The 18,159-nt window shown below is 47.7% G+C and overlaps 1 long non-coding RNA gene across 1 annotated transcript; it reads left to right on the top strand.

Annotated features, from left to right (window-relative positions):
- The first annotated feature begins 1,026 nt into the window (after positions 1-1,026).
- On the top strand, positions 1,027-4,755 carry LOC135329212 (uncharacterized). Its single transcript, XR_010390581.1, has 2 exons — positions 1,027-1,061; positions 2,119-4,755. It is a non-coding gene; the product is annotated as an uncharacterized LOC135329212 (long non-coding RNA).
- Positions 4,756-18,159: the final 13,404 nt, after the last annotated feature.

Below are 18,159 nucleotides of genomic sequence, written 5' to 3'. Positions count from 1 at the left end.
ACCTGGGGGACAGGGGAGACTTTCAGGCCTCAAAAGGACAGCAACGGCCTTGCTTTTATCCACCCAAGCCTTCTCTGCCTTAGCCGCTCTGCCCTGCTGTCATGTGCCCATGTCCCCTTCCCTCTCTCAGGGCAAGGGGAGCTGAGCTGAGTTGCTGGGGGACACGTGGCATCGACCTGAGAGAAACTCCCCAAACTTCCCCACTCCTCCTCCTGGCAGCACTTCTCTGCAACGGCCGTGTACTGACAGTGCCTTGGCATTTGCCTAGCAGTGTTCCCGCAACTGGCGTTTCTGGGCACGGGCCTCATGAGTACGCCCATCCTAACTGACCCACATCTTTCCACAGGCTGTTTCTGGCACAGTGTCAGCATGTTTTGCTAGTGCTGCTCACATTGCCTCTGCCCTGCCAGGGCAGCTTTCCAGGCAGGGCAAACATTTCATCAAAATCTTCCTTGCATTATTTTCTCTTTCTTTCTCACTTCTCTTTGCCTCCCTGCCCACTTCCTTTTCCTTAAACATTGCCTTCTTCCCAGGCAGTGTGGTGAGCTCATCATGCCTGGTGCTGCATGCCAGCCTTGGGGGCCATGCAGAGCCAGAGCGGGCCCATGGGACCCACTGCAGGGTCCCTGCACCCCCAGACGCCATCTGCTTATCTGCCATCTGCCAGTTACTTATCTGCTGACGCTGCTGCACATCCAACCATGGCACTGGATGGAGGAAGCTGAGCCACTTCCACCAGCCTCCCTGACATGAAGGGACAGATCGCTAAAGAGCAAAGGAAAGGGTAAGCCCTGTTGTGGACCTCATCTGCTTTCAACCTTCAGAGCTACTGTGCAAGAGAGACCTCTTCAAAAAAGGCAGATTTTCTCACGTTCCCTTCTGTGGGAAGAGCGAAACAGCATTTCTACGGGGCTGGTCACCTGGGGATGGGTGAGGCAGAAAGCACACAAGAAAACCACGTGGTTACCCGGGGCAAGCCAATGGCTTCTTGCACCTTCTGAGCTTGCTTCTCCCAAGAGACAGAGCAGGAGCGCTCTGGTGACAGAGCTCATCAGGAAATGGTACTTTCTGCAGGAAAAAGCACGTTTTGGTTTCATTATTATTTTTTCTGCTCTTACTTTTTTTCAAGAGGGAGGGGAATTGAGCTGAGGGGTTGCACTAAAAGTATATATTACAGGGGGGAAAAACATTAGACATTTTCTGTCTAATCAGGAGGATTTTCGTGATGCAGACAAATATCTCTGCCCAGAGAGCTGAATTGCTTCTGTTTCCAGTTGCTAAGAACTACACTTTGTTAGATGGGATTTTGATGAAAATCTTAAGTGGTGGCGAAAATGGAAATCTGGCAAAGAGATAGCTGTTGGAATCCTCAGAAAGGTCTTATTTTGTTGCTGAAAAGACATTTTACACCTTTCTTTGGACCAGATCTATTAGCAGGATGGCTTTTCCAGAGAAGACAGTCATGGTTTAGGGAACAAGGGATGACACCACTTTCTGGGGGATGGATGCAGTGAGGAGAGATGGGGTAAGAAATGAAGGTGTTCAAGTGATACCGCACAGGCAAGAATGAAGACTCCTGTGACTGGTGGATGAGAGCCTGGCTGAGGTTTACCTGGAGACTTTTAGCCTCCTAATTCTAGGTCTGGTACCAGTAACTTGTGTTTTCTCCCCCAAAATATTGATATAGTAATTCAGAGTGTTACAAAGGTGATGCTATGCAAATTTCTGGTGGGAAATACAGCTATCTTAAAACACTGATAGTCTGTGGTTTCATTTATGTGGTAGATGTTAATGCATCTAATGGTTCTGAAAACAGCTGTATGAAAAAATGAATTTGGAGTTGTTTTCTTATAAATAGTTCTGAAAAGTCAGGAAGGAGGGTATTAGTTCAGATTGCAACTAGAAGTATTTATTTAAGTTACAGCAAATGTGAAAGGCAAGGACAAAATGTTGCACTTTGATTTGGAGCAATTTACAAGTAAAATGGAGGGGAACTTCAAGCTGAAATAAACACTGCAAATGTACTTTCTTGGAATGTTTTTCTCAGGACAAGCAATTTAGTAAAACCAGCAATAATGCTCAAAACTATTTGACAATAAATTTGCATTTTTCACACAGGGGAAGTTTCAGGTGAAAAAATGTCACCCATCCCCAGCTCTGAGCCTGGGATATCTTGCAGTCTGTTGCCATTTGGTGAACTGATTCAGCTGGACATTTGCATCCACATCCATCAGCTCACTGCTAAGGACACGTCTCCAACTCAGGCTCCACGTGTTTTATTTGGGCAAGTCTGCCCTTTTGATATTTGGCAAGGTTTGCCCCAGATCTGTTCTCATGTGGGGAGCTCTGAAGTGACACACAGAAGTCCTCCTCCTGGTGCAGCCCATGTGATGACGCTTCTTCCCATGATGGCAGAGGGTGCCAGTCACCAGTCCTGAGGCAAAGGAGCCCATCTCCAAGCCCTGGCTCTACATGAAAGGACCTGCTGCCACCATGCAATGACCACTTCAGGGATCCAGAGACAAAAACGTCACTCACAGGTGCCTGACGCAAGGTCAGCCCCGTGGGTGCTGTGCGGATTGGAGACTTCTGTTGCCCTCTCCTCGCCTTAGAAAGGTGGATGTGGGAGAGCCATGCTCTAATTCCTCATTCAGATCTGCTCTGATTTTGGCCCCCAGGTGGCTGCACCTCAGCTTATTTCCACCACAATATCCCTGTCTCAACAGGGCTTCCCAGCCTGCAGTGCTGAAACGTCCCGTTCTGGCCCCTGCTTGGATGTGCAGCTGCAGAGAATATCCAAGGACCTTTGGTGCTTTGTCCACCCCTGAAATTTGGCTCCTCTGATGTGGGATACAGCAGCCAGTCCCCAGCCCCACAGCAGGGCCACATCAGGGCACGAGGGGAAGGGCATCTTATAACTGGAAAACAGGAGGCAGTCAGACATGGACATCCTAGGTGGATCTGAACACCGCAGGTGGATCTCAGCCAGGCTCTGCCTTTTGAAGTCCCAGTGAAAATGACAGTGGTTAATAAAATCAGGCAGCCAAGGTTAGCAGCACCATTTTTCTCAGAGGTAAGTTAAGTAAGAGGAAATAGTTTTTTAGCCAAAATGACCTGAAAGTCTATTTTACAGCCATGTGCATTAACTCTTAAGTGGCAGCAAGGTTTGGAAGGGCCTCTAATGGCTTTTATGAAACTTTCAAAGTGGGCTGTAACAGAGCAGCTTTGGAAATGGCTCATATTTTCTGAAATGACTCAAAAAGGCACCATTAGAGTAGCCTGAATTTCCTATACTCCTGAAGCTAGGCAAAGAAACATTAAAAAATAGACATTTTTAAATCCAATCCTCCTTCTTTTCTGTAGTTTTAATCATTCCCTGCGGTACCTGCAACCCAAACAATGAAGCACTGTACTGTGGTTTGAGAACCGATCATTAATGTTTATGAGACACTGAGATAACAGGGGAAGAGAGGCATAGAAATAGTGCGTCTGAATAAATGAGAGAAGTAATATGTTCAGTCTCTGCAATTACTCATGTTCTCAGAGCCAAGGAGGTGCCCAAGTTTTGGTAGGTTTGGGCCTCGACCTGATCCAAAGATACTTTCAGATCAGCCTGTTTGCTACATGATCAGAGCACTTCCAGGATCCACTCTGCTTTTCTAGGTAGCAACGAGAGAAGCTGTTGGACACCAGGAATTTGGCATTATAACCACATTACTTCAGCTGCATTAGTGATACAGAGGAAGGCCAGTCATCAGAATGCTGTGTTGATAAATAACACAAAAATATGGAGCTAGGGAGGTCTGGAAGGATAAACAGCATTTAGGTTTAACAGTGCAAATTTCATTAGAAATGGATAAATGTGCTTCCATTTTCCTGATCCCGGACATTCCTGGGTGCATAGGCCATGGCTGTTCTATTTTTAAAATCAACAAGTTCTTCTGAGGAAAAGAAGGATCTTGATCTCGTGACTGCCACAGTAGACTGCCACAGCTGCCACTCCTGCAGCCAAGCGATATACTTTCTGCCAGCTGGACTTAATCTCTCCCTAAATTCTGTCCTCAAGATGCACAAGCTGTCTTTTATCTGGCACATCGGTCTAGACCAATGGCATTGAGATATTTCAAGATATCATCTGGGAGAGCAAGATAGATCAAGGTGAGTTGATTTGTCAGGTGTATCTTGCACACTGCAAGGCACATACCTGTGCATTGCCCTGGCAGCTTTGGCTGTGTGGTGCCTTGCTGTAACAGCTCCTTTGCAGCATGTTGGACCATTCACTGGCTGCAGGTCCCTGGACTCTTGGGGACCAAGGGGCTGCTCTGCGAGATCCAAGTGCTGGTAGATCCTTACCTAGCACTCATCACACACGCACACACACACGCACATGCATACACACTACTATGCATAGGAAAGGCTGAGGCAATCCTTTCTAACTGCTCTGCATTTGTATCCCTTGAGCAATCCTGAGGGCATTGTTCTTATTGGAGTAGTTGTATCAAAGCTGCATTTTGATGAGAAGAAACTTCTTTCCCTCATAAAGCTGGATCCACTGTGATGACAACTCTGCACATTGTTTTGCATGGGAAGGTGTTTCACCCCGAGAAACTGCAAAACTGTGATCCTGCTTCCTTTTCCTGACTGTGTGATTGTTCTCCCTTGTCTCTGCATTACAGCGTGGCACACCATGCCTGACAGCTGCAGCCCCATCACCAGGGCACACCACATAATAAATGCAACCTTCTATTATCTTTAGTCGAGTTTTAAGAGTGCTACTTTGTACCAGCTGAAATATCCTATATCTCCTTTGCTGGATCAAGGTCTCCCCTCTTTGTGTTGCCATTAAACAGCTTTTTGAAATCTCAAGTATCAGTTAACTCCAGCTATTCTGGGTCTCTGCCCTCAACACTGCGCATCCCTCTGACTTGATCACTTTACAGACTGGCTTAAGCCCCACTTATCTGAAATATGATTTCAGCACTTGCTTCTTGCTAAGCATCCATTCAAGCTCTGATGGGTAAGGGTGGAGTTATGCATGGGTTTCCCTGAATAAGGACCTAAGTGCAGAAATTCAGCTTGACTTGAGGGGCCAGGAGAAGTGACATTTGGAAAGCCCAAGGAGGCAGGAATAGCCTGGAGGCCTCATGCTGCCTCTGGGACATGGACAATTTCCACTCACAGGGGCAGAAATCCCTCCACTCCAGAGCCAGAGGGACACATGGACCAAGGCCTGGTCCCCAGCCTAAACAACAGAGAGGCACCTGAGAGAAGAAGGCAGAGTTAGATGGACAGAAAGCCCTGACATCCTGCTCTGGGTGAGCTGGACTTGCTGTAATCCACAGTTACTGCAAATCAGATCTAGCAGAGAGATCTTGGCTAAATGCAGCTGTGCCTGAGTGCCTGGATCCCAAGAAAACAACATTTGTGGAGGTGGGTTCAAAGGGGTTTTCTGCTCTGCTGCTAGACTGTACCATGCTGGCCCCAGTCCCCACAGCAGCATCTCTATAAGAGTAATGATATAGAACAAAGCAATGATCACTATAATAACAATACCATCCCTTGCAGTGGCCTCCATCTGGAGATCTCAAAGGGCCCTATGGCATTAATTAACCCGTCCATCCACCCTGGCTCATAAGAAACAGTTATCTATCTTCTGCTGCAAGGTCAACAAAAACAGGAGCTGAAGGCCCATATTTCCTAAACCTGTCCTGACTTCCTACAGTCCTGTTTAGCTCTGGACACAGAGGTGCTGAGTTGCCACCACTCTGCTGAGAGCCCAGGGCATGAAAAATGCCCTGAGCTGCTTGGCACGGGGCCCAGGCAGCAGCTGTCAGGATGAGGCGAAGGCACCTTTGGAGCACCTGGATTTCTCCACATATCACAAAAGCAGTGCAGCTAGCTGGCCCCCATGAAGATGTTCATGCCACAGGGGTCTGTCCCAGCTCACATCATGGCCTAACAGAAAGTGCAGAGGGGAACCAAACCATGCTGTCTCCCTGCTCCCCCTCTTTTCAGCCACTCATCACCCCAGCAACTCTCTGACAGTGAGAAATTGTTCAAGTCTCCAATTTAAATGCTCAGTATTATCATTATCACCACAGCATTTAGAGGGACCCAACCAAGACCAAAGGACTTGTTTTGCTAGATCCTACCACTGCATGGTAGGAGGGGGTTTCTCTGCCTAGTAATATACCAGCTAAGTTCCTGGTCTCACAAACTCCTATAGACATTAACATTAAACCTCCAGGTAACTACATGGAAAGGAAGATGACCAGGCCCTAAGGAAATTCTCTGTTTCTGTCCGTGACTTTAACCTGTCCACAGGCTCAAGCTGTTCTGTAACATCTTGTGGAAGACAAATGAAGGGCAGGGAGAGCTTTGAAGGAATTAATTACCAATGCAGAGCACTACTGAAACAGCACAGGGGCTCTGCCTGGTGTGGTCCCCTGGGCACACAGTGCTCTGGTGCCTTCACATGAGGCCAATGTCTCCGCTGAAAGATTCTCCTGTCATGGATGCACTGTTTCCTTGTTTTGCATTTTGCTGCTCATTGTGCAAAGATTTTCAATGTTCCTAAGAGCTGTCTTCTGTAGACCCAGACCCCTTCATAGAATGGCTGCCTTGATGAATCCTCCAAAGCAGGATTTGCAGAGGTGCTTGAAAGCCTGTGCACTCCCTCCTCTTAAATGCAGAGCTCAGCTCTAAGGGAACCCGCTGGGAGCCACCAGACCAGTGGTGCCTGTCCCACATCTACATGCTAAGAGGTTTCTCTAGCCAGTTCTCTAGATGACAAAGCTGGACCTAATCTGTATAATAGACCTGCTGCCTCCTGAGGGAAAGCTCTACATCTTCATCCTTACCTGGACAGACAGACTGATGAACTTTGTAAGACACTGGGAATGCTGGCTAACAAGGCTGGCCAATGTTTGGGATGTCTGGGGGCTGTAGACTGAGCTTTTCCTGCTCTTGAGAAGGCTAATTAATCAGCTCTGCTATTCTGGCATTACCCAAAAGTGAAAATACTTTCTGGCAGAGCAGCAGGCACAAAATTAGATGCTGCATTAAACTGCCAAATCTCCTTTACTCCTTTATTAGTTGCATTTGGTGATGATGAGGAGTGAGGCATTAACTGGTCCCTGATGGATAAAGGAACTATTACTCTGCTTTCTCTTTGCAGCAGGGAGGAGGAAATAGGTTTTATTACTGAGATTTCCTTGAAGACATTCACTTGACTTTGTGGCATGAGAGATGGAAGAGAAATGAAGAACACAGAAATCTTGGCTCAGCAGGAGAGATTGCACACAGATAATAAAAGAAAGAAGTACTGGGTCAATTGGGATCTGAAATATACTTAGGTGATTGAATCCTTGGGTTGGGTCAAAGCTGTGATGATCTGCTGGGCTCTACTGATTTCAGCATTAAAGTCAGGATCGCAGGGCTGGCACTGTGTGCATAAATCGTGAAACTTGCTGGGGACATACATTTGCGATTCACTGGAACGGAAGAGGATGGAATGGAGTGGAAAAGAATAGAGTATTAAGTCTTTTTTTCAAAATCAGGTCTTGAACATATTTACCCCCTTCTTAGTTTCATGCCTTGTTCCCTGTGTAATGCAGTATGAGGCCACTAAAGTTAGAAAAAGACTGGAAGAGCCCTTGAGTCATCATATCCAGGCCCTGAAATCTCAAAGGGTTAATTCCTGAGAGAACCGTGTACATACATCCACATGTATGTGCACATATATCCATGAGTCACATCTCAGATGGAACAGGAATCTCTTCAGCCACCACAGTGATATCCGGCAAGGGTCATGGACCAAAGCCCTGTGTATTAACTGCAGAAGGAGGTGATTACAGAGGAATACAGTAAGCTGCCAGTGTGGTAGCTGGGTTGCAGGATATGCAGTGCACTCTGCCACCTCTGCTCCAGGGACCAAGAAGGAGACAGGGACAGGTCAGTCAGAAATGGGCAGTAATCTTTTAAATCACTCCAGAATTAGATGCTGAATTTCCTAAGGCATAATCCCAATTTCTTGAGTTTTTCGCCCGTATCCCAGAAAGGCAAATGCAGGCTGGAAGCAAGTGTCCAAAAGGCCTACAGCAGACAGGAACAGGAAGGGCACAGCTGGCTAGGTCTGCTGCCTACAACCCCTGTGCAGTGGGCTGACAGGTAGGAGTGGGAACTGCCTCATGTCTGCCACAGGGCTGACTTGCTGGGGCATCAATGAATACATGTAGGGTGGAAATTGGAAGAAGGACTCTAATCACAAGAGAAAAGAGCTCCTGCATCAGACAGCCAGAAGGATGGTGAGTTGTAGCAGCAGAGCAGGATGTGGTTGCCCAGAGCAGCAGGGACCATGCACCAGGTCTCCTTAACTGAGGGGCGTCCTCACCTCATGGAATCTTGTGTGTGGAGACGGGCTTGTATGAGGAGGGCTTGGAGGGGGAACAGCACAAAACTATCCTGCCTTGTCACTTCTGACACTAAGGGGAGACCACACAGGCTGTAAAGCTAAAGAAAACCCTCCTGGTCAGGTGGATTTGAACCTCCTGAGTGGAAAAGCAGCAGTGGGGGACCCAGCCCAACGCCTGTGGCAAGCGAAGGGAAAAGTCACACTGAGTGACGCAGCACCATCAAGCAAGGAGGCCGGTTCATCCTGGAGGCACCCTGAGGTCTGCGCAGCTCTCCCCTGCACTCATCCCAAAGGACCCAGGGCAAGGAGAAGCAGAAAGGGCATCTGAATCTGCCCATAATGCTGCACGCAAGGTGAGCACCACCTTGGCTTAGGAGGTGGCCCTAATATCAGCACAGTCTAGTGAGACGAGTTTGCCTTGCAGGACACATCCTCCTAGGAGACCAGACGTGGCTGGAGCTTTCCTTCTGGCAGGCCTTGCTGGTCAGTGCTTGAATCTCAGGCTCTGGGATCATTCCCACCTCTGCTATGGCCTCCAGTGCCAGTCCCCTTCTTTGGCCTCACTTTCCACATCTACAACGTAGAGATAAAGGTAATTACAGCCCCTAGAGCAGAACTGCACAGCTTGGCTTTGTTCACGTGTCTAAAATGCTTGGAGATGAAAGGTGTTCGACAGAGCAGAGTATTGTTTTTAGTAATAATTACAAAAGCTAATCAAATATTTGTCTAGCAGCATCCATCCCTGCTGCTGTCTTTTTTACTTCAACTACACATATGCCCTGACTGCCAAACCAAAGCCCCAGATTCACTACATTAGCCCTACAGTAAAAAGAAGGGGGGCAAAAAGCGCCTTGGGTCTAAAAAGGGTTGTCTGTTCCAGCAATTAATTTAATTGGCCTAAAAATAACCCAGGTATACTGCAGTTCCAAATTGCTCACTGACAACAAACCCAAACAGGGCCCACGGGCTGCAAGGTAGCAGGTTAAACGCTGCCTCTGAAGCTATCGGGCTGATCCCGGCACTCTAGTATTTTTTCTCCTGGTATTAGCCACTGCTTGCTTCTGTGGAGTCGGGCTCTTGTAAAATGTTTATCAATGCCTGGGCATCTTCCAAACTGGGAAAGGGTGCATGCAGAGAGAAATCTCCCCTTGCAGTCAGCCGGGACTGGATTTCATCACTCATTTTAATTCACGTCTTTATAATTTTATTGCCTTTTTTTCCCTGTTTTCTAATAAGCTCCTCTAACACCTAATAAAATCAGTCCTTTTCCCTTCTACTTACCTCCCCCTGCTGCCATTGCGATTACCTAGACAAGAAAAATACAGAGCACAGGGTCCTGTGGGCTGAGGTTTTAGTGACTGATTTCAACCGACGTGAGCAGAATCGGGAATAAACTTCAATGTCATGGTATTTTGATTCCTCCTTCTTCTGTATTGCATGAAATATCTGAAGGGGACAAATGCCAAGAAGTGAGAAGAATTCTTTCGGGTCGTATAGCCAAAACTGAAACTAAGAAAGGAGCCATTTCCAGAGAAGGAGATGCAGTCAGCTGTGCAGTAGTTATCTGTAATAGATGGCATCTCTCCGACGTGATCTTTATGATCCTTGTATTGCAGCATCGCACGGTCTTTAATGGATTATTCCTTCCAGTGCCTTTGCAAAACCATGCCATCCTCTTATACACATTTTACCAGTTGGGACTGGAGGCACAAACAGGCCACGATCCAACTTCCCTAACCTCCTTCGGCACCAAATTCCTACTGGTCATAGTTTAAAAACCCATTTGTAATCTGGTCACTATACTGTCTAACCATGGGTTTATTGGAGAAGGTAGATAAAATGCTCTGTGACCACAGAGGCAAACAAAGCTCAGTAAAATCAAGTTTGTTATTTCCTGCACTGCTTTCAAAACAAAACACAATAATTTTAGGAGACAATTAGGCTCCCTGACTTCCACGGGAGGAAGGCTCACAAATACTTCTGAGGATCTGAGCCCACATGGTTACGTAAGGCATTAACAGGAGGGAACCAACCCAATTGCTAGACCATCCTTGCAGAAGGGATCTCATTGCCCCCTCAGGGCTGCTCTACAGGAACGCAAAATCTAAATCCCAGAAACATCTAAAATTTGAACCAGAAATTTCGAATTCGTCTGACCTGGCCCCTCTCTATCCTCTGCCTGGCGACCCACTGCTGCCCGCGCTCCCCAAGCCCGCAGCCGGCACGACCCTCGCAGGTCACAGGTGCCCCTGCCGAGCGCGGGGACCCCACAGAGGGCAGCCAGTCCCCCGGCGCTCGCAGGCAGCACTGCGAGCGGAGCGCCATCGTGAATCTCCGGAGCTGCTCCCAGCCGGGCGAGCGCAGGGACGAAGCAGCAGCACAGCAGGATTTCCACGTCTCGGCAAGGAGTGCGCATTCCTCCCTCCACCCCGGGGCTGCTTGCTAAATATGCTGCCATAATAAAAAAAAAACTACATGCAAAAAAAAAAAAAAAGTAGAAGCGAGCAGGATTCGGAGGCGCAACAGGGAAGGTTGTGGGCCTAATCCTGCTCTCCCTCACTCCGGTGAATCAGGGGTGGTTTGGGTGAAGCCTCAGGCAAGTAGAGTGAGGCAGGTTCGAGTCGGGCTCCCTCACTCTGGCTTGGGGGGGATAGAGAGGAAATCTGGCCACTTTCCCACATTTAATGCTGTCACAGTGAAATTTATTGCCCTCAAACTGGTGGAATTGTTTGTCTGAACGAGGGTTGTACTGACAGCCCTGGAAATGCAAAAATCAGCCGGAGGAATAAACCCTTCTGCCTGGGATGGATGCAGCTCCGAGAGCGGAGCCGGCAATAAAAGCCTACCTTTCCCGGGCAAGCAAAGTCTGTCTGAACTGTCACTTTAATTGAAACCTTCTGCAGTCATATACTTCACCTTATGTTTAATGATTCACCTCCTAAGCAGCCCACTTGTGCCTTTGTAATCTTTTTGAAGGTTAACTTGTTGATCCTAGAAACTTGTCTTGAGAGAGAGATGGGCAATTTTCAGAGAGGTTCGGAAGAAAAAGTATCATGTTTTCTGATGAAAAGTGCTTTTCTTGAGGGAGAAGGAAGGAGAAATAAATTGCAAAATTTGGAGGAGCTGGTGAGACTTTGGAATAAATAAAGAAAAGAAGAAAAAAATTAGAGAGAAATGTCCATAAAAAAAAAGGAAGGGGGAAGCAGTTGGATTTAGTTTCCAGCTCCCAGGAGACGTCTTATTTCTGCTGAAGAGGAATTAAAATACATTTGTCATTTACTAGATTAAATAAAAATAATCTTAGAGTTAAATTATTTTTAGGACATTAAGAGTTACATTCTTATGGGTAATAATCTATTTGTAATACTTTAATGGAGTAACTGGCAATTTTATACAGCTTAAAGATTGATCCTTCCCTATTTGCCACGTACCTATGCAAATAAATATCCCATTAGATTCATGTCCATATCATAGAATCTGCCTAGTTATTTCTTACTTCTTTTATATTTAATTATTTAAAACAAGAAGAAATCCCACAGGAATTTTTGTCTCAAAAAATAGCTGACTTATCCTTGTCTTTTGAGAATAACAGAAAAAGATGAGAAAATCTAATTCTTTTTAAGTCCTAAAACTGAGACTCAAATAAGAAAAAAAGGACAAGGAAAAAAAATTAAAAATGCAGAAATCAATCCCCCCCTTTTTGACACATGAATAATCTGTTTTTTTTACTGTAGCTATTCATAGTTATACCTAAATGTACTTCATAAATCTGTTTAATATATTATTTAACACTCTAACTACTGGTATAAAAATTTATAAAATATTCTGTTGGCAATACCTTTAATTGAATTCTTTTCAGATACAGTTTGTTTTTGCCAGACATGCTTTTAAAGATAGTACAGAGGAATAAAAGACTTTCAGGAGGAAGTAAAACAAATAATTACCATTTTCACCATTACTTCCAAATACATTCCCATCCAGTCACCAACTCCCTTAAGTCTAAATCAAAGAGTTTCAGTGAATGAAACTGTATCAATCATTTCAAAGAATATAAAAAATATGTCGATGTTTTATTCGAAGAGAGAAATTGAAATTCACGTAGCCCTCTCCTGGCTGAGATGTCCGAGGAGTTATTAAAAAAAAAATACTGGCTTAGCCTAAACTTTGGAGGCCTGTTTCAAAATGATCAGGATTGAGGCAAATCCCTCTTTTAATTTCAACGTGCTTCCACTCAGGCTCCCGGGAAAACTTGGAGCCGCTTGCCACTTTCTTAGGTTATCTTCTGATTTTTGATATTGGGGATCTGAACGATTCTTCTAGGCACAACAGAAATAAATAATACTATTAACCACCTGAAGCAAGCACTGCCTTTATTCTCTTTTTTTTTCCAACAAAGCAACCACTTCCAAACCAGGTTTGAGCTACCCCAGAGTAACTCCTTATCAGGAATTGATCTGTAGGGTTAGTGAGGTTTTTTTTAATCTTGAAAGTTGACAGATCGTCTGAAAAAGAAAGAGGTCAATTTTACCACCCGGTGCCAGGCAAGGGAATCTGAACTTCCCCGAGTCACATGCTTCATGTTCTCCAGGGTGCCAAAACGGGGAAAGCAAGTGCACGGCGCAGGGGGCAGGCGCGGAGGTCCCCGCCGCACTCCCTCCCCACGCACGAACCACGAGGATTTTCCCCCGAGCAGCTGCAGCGGGGGCGCGCGGAGGCATCTGCAGACTTTGGTCCATAACTGGTTAAAAATTGATGGGCACCGGGGAGGGGTGGAAGGCGATTATCAGCCCCTGGCAAGGCGCCTGTGGCAACCTGGGTCTGCAGTTTCCCTTTCAAACCAAAATCGCGTGCAGACGGCACGGGGCTGGTGGAGCTCAGTTACGCGGTGTCCCCGGGAATGACAACAAGCCTCACACACCTTCGGTGCAAATGATGTTTACTCGCCCTCGTAGTAAGCATTTGCGAGATTAGGTAAGCAGACAGGCAGATATCGCGCTCCTTGGGCGAGGTGGGAGGAAAGTCATTTTTGACAGACAAGCTTGCACTCTCTTCTGGCAGCAACAGGCATGCAGATATGCCAGTTATTTCGGCAATTTCACAAGAAGATATCCCAGGACTTTATCTGAGCTGAACATGACCACAGTCCTCATTTACCCGAGCTCTCCTTGCTGCAGGAGGTGGACCCGGGGGACCTTTACGAGTGCCCAGTTTGCCCCGCACCCTCCGTGCCCGCAGAGGTTGGGAAGGGATTTCGGGCCGGCAACCTGCAAAACCATGGACAGTCTGAGCATCGCCCCCTCCGCCTCTCCATCCCTCCTCTCCTCCCCTGCGGGTCCAGCCCGGACACCAGCCAATGCAGACTGGTGCCTAGGGCCCTCCAAGGGCTCAGCCTGCCGTGGGACGTTAAGTGAGAAAATTTGGCCATGGGATGGAAAAGCACTGGGGCGGCTGGCAGCACGGTGCCGGGCGGGCAATGCGACATGACGCCGGCGAGAGCGGGCTGGTATGGCCAGGTGTACCAGGGCGTGTTGGAACAGCCAGGCCCACCACGACATACAAGTTTTTCCACTTCCAGTCCTTTTGCTAGCAGTAAGGACCAAGCCAGATCACAAACACTTCAATTAAATGGAGAAAAAAAAAAAAAAGAAAAAAAAAAAGGGAAAAAGCAGCAAGAAAAAGAGCACCGATGAACATAATCTCCCACTCCCTGCCACGTCCCAACGCGGGGCTGGTGCTCTTGCGTTTCCTCCTAGCCGGAGCCGATGCCTCTTCCGATACCGAGGAAAACATTTTCTTCTTCTGTGTAAAGGCTAAAAGAAACACATGACCAGCAAGAGGCAGCAGTTTGTTTAGCTCTGGGAGTTTATTTTAATTGAGGCCTTGTTTTGTAATGAACACAGCGGCAGCAGAGGGAGCCTCCTGGGATCAGGGGGGCTGTTCCGGGGGATTTTCCTTATCAATAAAAATAAGTCTCGTATATTTAAATGAGCAAGAACCGGATGGGATGCGTGCTTGGCTGCTTTGTTTCCTTGGAAGTTAAACTGACACATTTGCTTATTAAGGGTTTTAGTGGCTGCCTGAGATGCTGGGGCAGGGACTGTACAGCCCTCGCAAAGCGCTACCTTTAGCGTCTCCGACCTCAATGGGGGAGGAAGGAGGGGGAGAGAGACGAGCCCTGCGTTCATGCTGACAGGCAGAAACCAGCCCGGTAAACTCGAGTAGTTTGTTATGATGATGCACAAAAAAAGAAAAAAAAAAAAGAAAAAGAAAAACCATGTGATTTTTATGCAAATCAGGTGAATGGACGGTTAAAAAAGCCCTAAATGTCAGGTAGATAAGATCACATACACCTAGAGCAGTGTCATGATACTCTTTGTACGTTACATTCATACTGGAAACCAAAACGTGTTACAGAAATCAGACACCCACAAAAAGCTCAGAGATTGCACTGAGAACAGGTTCCTGCAAAGCACCAACCTCTGACAAAAAAGTAGGTTAGATTAGAAAACAAGATAATTCAATTGAACCAGGGAATACACTGTCCCCATGCAGCGTGCAGCCTGTCCTTCATGCACGCACATTAATATGCACAAAACTCCTCTTAAGTAACATCGGTGCAGCAGCACCCAGCTCTTAAAAAGACAGGCTTCGCTGGGCCACTCCGATAATCCATCCTCCGCTGCCACGGGGAGGGGGAGAGACTCAGAGGACCTTTCCTTTAAGGCTAAACTTTTGTGCCTTAGACACGTTTTTCAAAAGTCCGTGCAGCTATTTCGCATGGGCACGGGGAAGCCTCGTGGCCTGAAGGAGTTAATTTAAAGAGAAAAAATTATAATGGATCTCTGTCTATTTAAACAGTGCTTCGTGACAGGCGAGGCAGCTCTTTCCAGAGGTGCAGTGTACCTGGAAAGAATACGTGCTTGCATCCGTAGCGCCCAAAAACCCGCTCCTGTGGGGACACACAGCACTGCAGACCGGGCTCCCTCACCTTCGGCGGTCAATACGTCCAGCTCCGAGGGCCTTAAATATGAAACCGTGGCTCTGAGGGACGGCTAAAGAATTTCATGCCGGTTCGCGTCCTTAACACCGACGTGCAGGTAGAGCTGCTCTCCATCCTGCACGGAGATGCGGAGCAGCTCCGGCGCGGTGCCTGTGGGGGCGGGAAACGCCACGGCCTGCCGCACCTGCCACGACGCAGGCCTCGCTCCGGCTCCCGCTCGATGGCCCGGCGCGTCACCGGCAGCCCGGGACCTACACCTCTGCTCCCGGGGGCCGGGGGTGCGGCGAAACTTCACCAAAGTCCCGCAAGGCTGTTGGCAAGGAGCACGTCCCCCCGCCACCATCCCCCCAACACTGAGCAGCACCCCGGGGTTGAGATCCCGGCCTAGGCCCGGGGCTGCAGCCCCAGGCGCTGCACGATGCCGTTGCAGGCGTGAGAGTGGGGGCGATGTCCCAAGGCCGAAGGCCAGAGCCACAGCGTTGACCTCCTCCGGCTCGGGCACAGGGTGCCGGCATCCCCCCGTCTCCACCCTGCGCCCCTGGGGACCCCCCCAGCACGGGGTCGCCCAGCTCCCCGCACCACAGCTGCCCACACGCCCCCGGGAGCGGGGCCGGAAAGGGAGAGGGCAGCAAGGCCTGGTCTCACTCGGCACAGACCCCTCGGGAATGACCCCACAAAATGCCCCCTCCGCCATCACCCCATGGCCCCTGCGAGGCGCCGCGGCAGCTTTTCGGGGTGAGCAGGCTGCAGGCGCTGCGGCGGGAGCCGGAGGAGGCTGCGGCCGGGCCACCGGTTACGTAGCAGGGAGGAAGAGGATATATTAAAGCGCGAGGAGAAAGGCACGAAAGCCCAGGGCGGCTCGCAGGCCGCGCGCGCGCCGAGCTCCCAGCCCAAAGGGCATGCTTGCGGCTGACTCGCACGTCCTGGTAAACAGGGGGTTTATAATGGAAACTCTGATGCAAGTCCGCGCTTGGCAGCGGCGAGACGTAACGAGAATCTCCTCTGTAAAAGTGCTACTTATCCAGAAGTTGTGATCAACCTTGGATCGCCACAAAAATACAACAACAACCCCTCTACCTCCTCCCTAACTTATTGCAAACAGTGCATGCAACCAGTCACACAATCCAGCTAAAACGAAAGCGTCAGGCTGCAGAAAAAGACAAACAGAAAGGATCTTTTTTTTTTCTTCTTCCCCTTTAATTTTGTTGCTGTAAAAAAACAAAATCCCAGAGGGCGGTTTATATTATTTGGTCCATTATTCGTTCGTTTACGAGCTAGCCGCTTTGCGAGCGCCTGCCGAGGCACCCTCCCGGTGCCCGGATCGTGGAGCCGACCACGTCGAGCCACACTCACTGCCTCGGAATCACATATTGCTTTTTAACTACAGGAAAGACGTCTTTCAAGCATGTCTGTACATCTCAAGTGTCTCAGCAGCAGCATTTCTATTTCACCACCGGGCTATTTTTAATGATAAGAGTTGCATTAGCAGAATGGCTAAATTCTTCCTATTTTTCTCCTGTTTTAAAGCAGGTTCTGAGTGTTTCCGTTCAAGAACTCTGCTGTGAAATAAAAATAAAAGCAGCATAAAGCATACAGTTACTTGGCGTTAAGGCTGCACATTTCACAGGACTCGTGAGTAATTGAATCAGTAGCTCTGAGCAATTGTATTAGCTGGATCGAGGGCACGGTGACCTGTGGTGGTTATTCTTGTAAACAAATTTCTATTAATTGTAATGGCCCAGGAATACCATCACACACCGAGAGCACGCCCTCCCCTCCTTTCTGCCACACCGAAGTGGCCACCGGGCATTCACAACGCCCTGCAGCCGAAAAACTGTCAGGGAAAAATATGAGACTTCAAAGCGGCTGAGATATCTATGACACAAACGCGCTGCAAGCAGGCCCGAGTGGATGCACAGTCAAAATAAATACGCAACGCTTGGAGGTGCAGATGTACAAATCTCGGCAGATCTACATATAGGGTGATAAATTTACATAGAGGACTAGAATAATGCGATCGTAAGGTCCCTTCTCCCGCCTCCCCCCCACCCCCTGCACATCTATCTGTAATATAGATTGGAAAGTCTTTGCATTTTCGCGGCTGCCCGAAGCCTCCTCCAACTGCAAATGCAGGCCTCCACAGCTCCCTCCGAGAGATCGGAAATAAACGCGGGCTAAAACTACTTAAAAAAAAAAAAAAAGCCTTCCACTTCATCTCACAAGGAAAACCAAACACAATTTTGCATACGACCGTAGTTAGACATTTACATACAAACAGAGCAATTCAGATATTTACAAGCTGCTCACAATCTATTTTGCAACAATAACAACAACAACTACGAAGAATTCACCCACCACTTAAGAGTCCTGGAAAGAAAAAGAGAAAACGGATAAAAATAAATCAGAATCCTTTTTTCGAGAACAAGCATACTCCTCGCCTTAAAGCGCAACGCCAAAAAGGAAAAAGAAAAAAAAGGGAGGGGGAAATGCACCAGGGGGTGGGGGGAAAGCGTTTTGATGTTTAAGGAAAAAGCTTCTTTCACCGACAGTAAATCCCTTCTAAGACCGTGAGAGCCGAGTATGGTTATGTATGTAAAAGAAGAATGGTGACTGAGGAAAAAAAAATCCAGTGCAATGCAGCAGGATCCCGGGGTTAGTTTCTGTTTGGTTTTTTCCTGCCTTTAGAAAAACAAAAAAACAAAACGCGAAACTTGCCAAAAGAAGGGGAAAAAATAACAAAAAAGCC

Source organism: Dromaius novaehollandiae, chromosome 9 (genome assembly GCF_036370855.1).
Source record: "Dromaius novaehollandiae isolate bDroNov1 chromosome 9, bDroNov1.hap1, whole genome shotgun sequence".
Classification (NCBI taxonomy): domain Eukaryota; kingdom Metazoa; phylum Chordata; class Aves; order Casuariiformes; family Dromaiidae; genus Dromaius; species Dromaius novaehollandiae.
The sequence above is the reverse complement of the archived record's forward strand: the minus strand, read 5'-3'. Positions and strand labels throughout refer to the sequence as shown.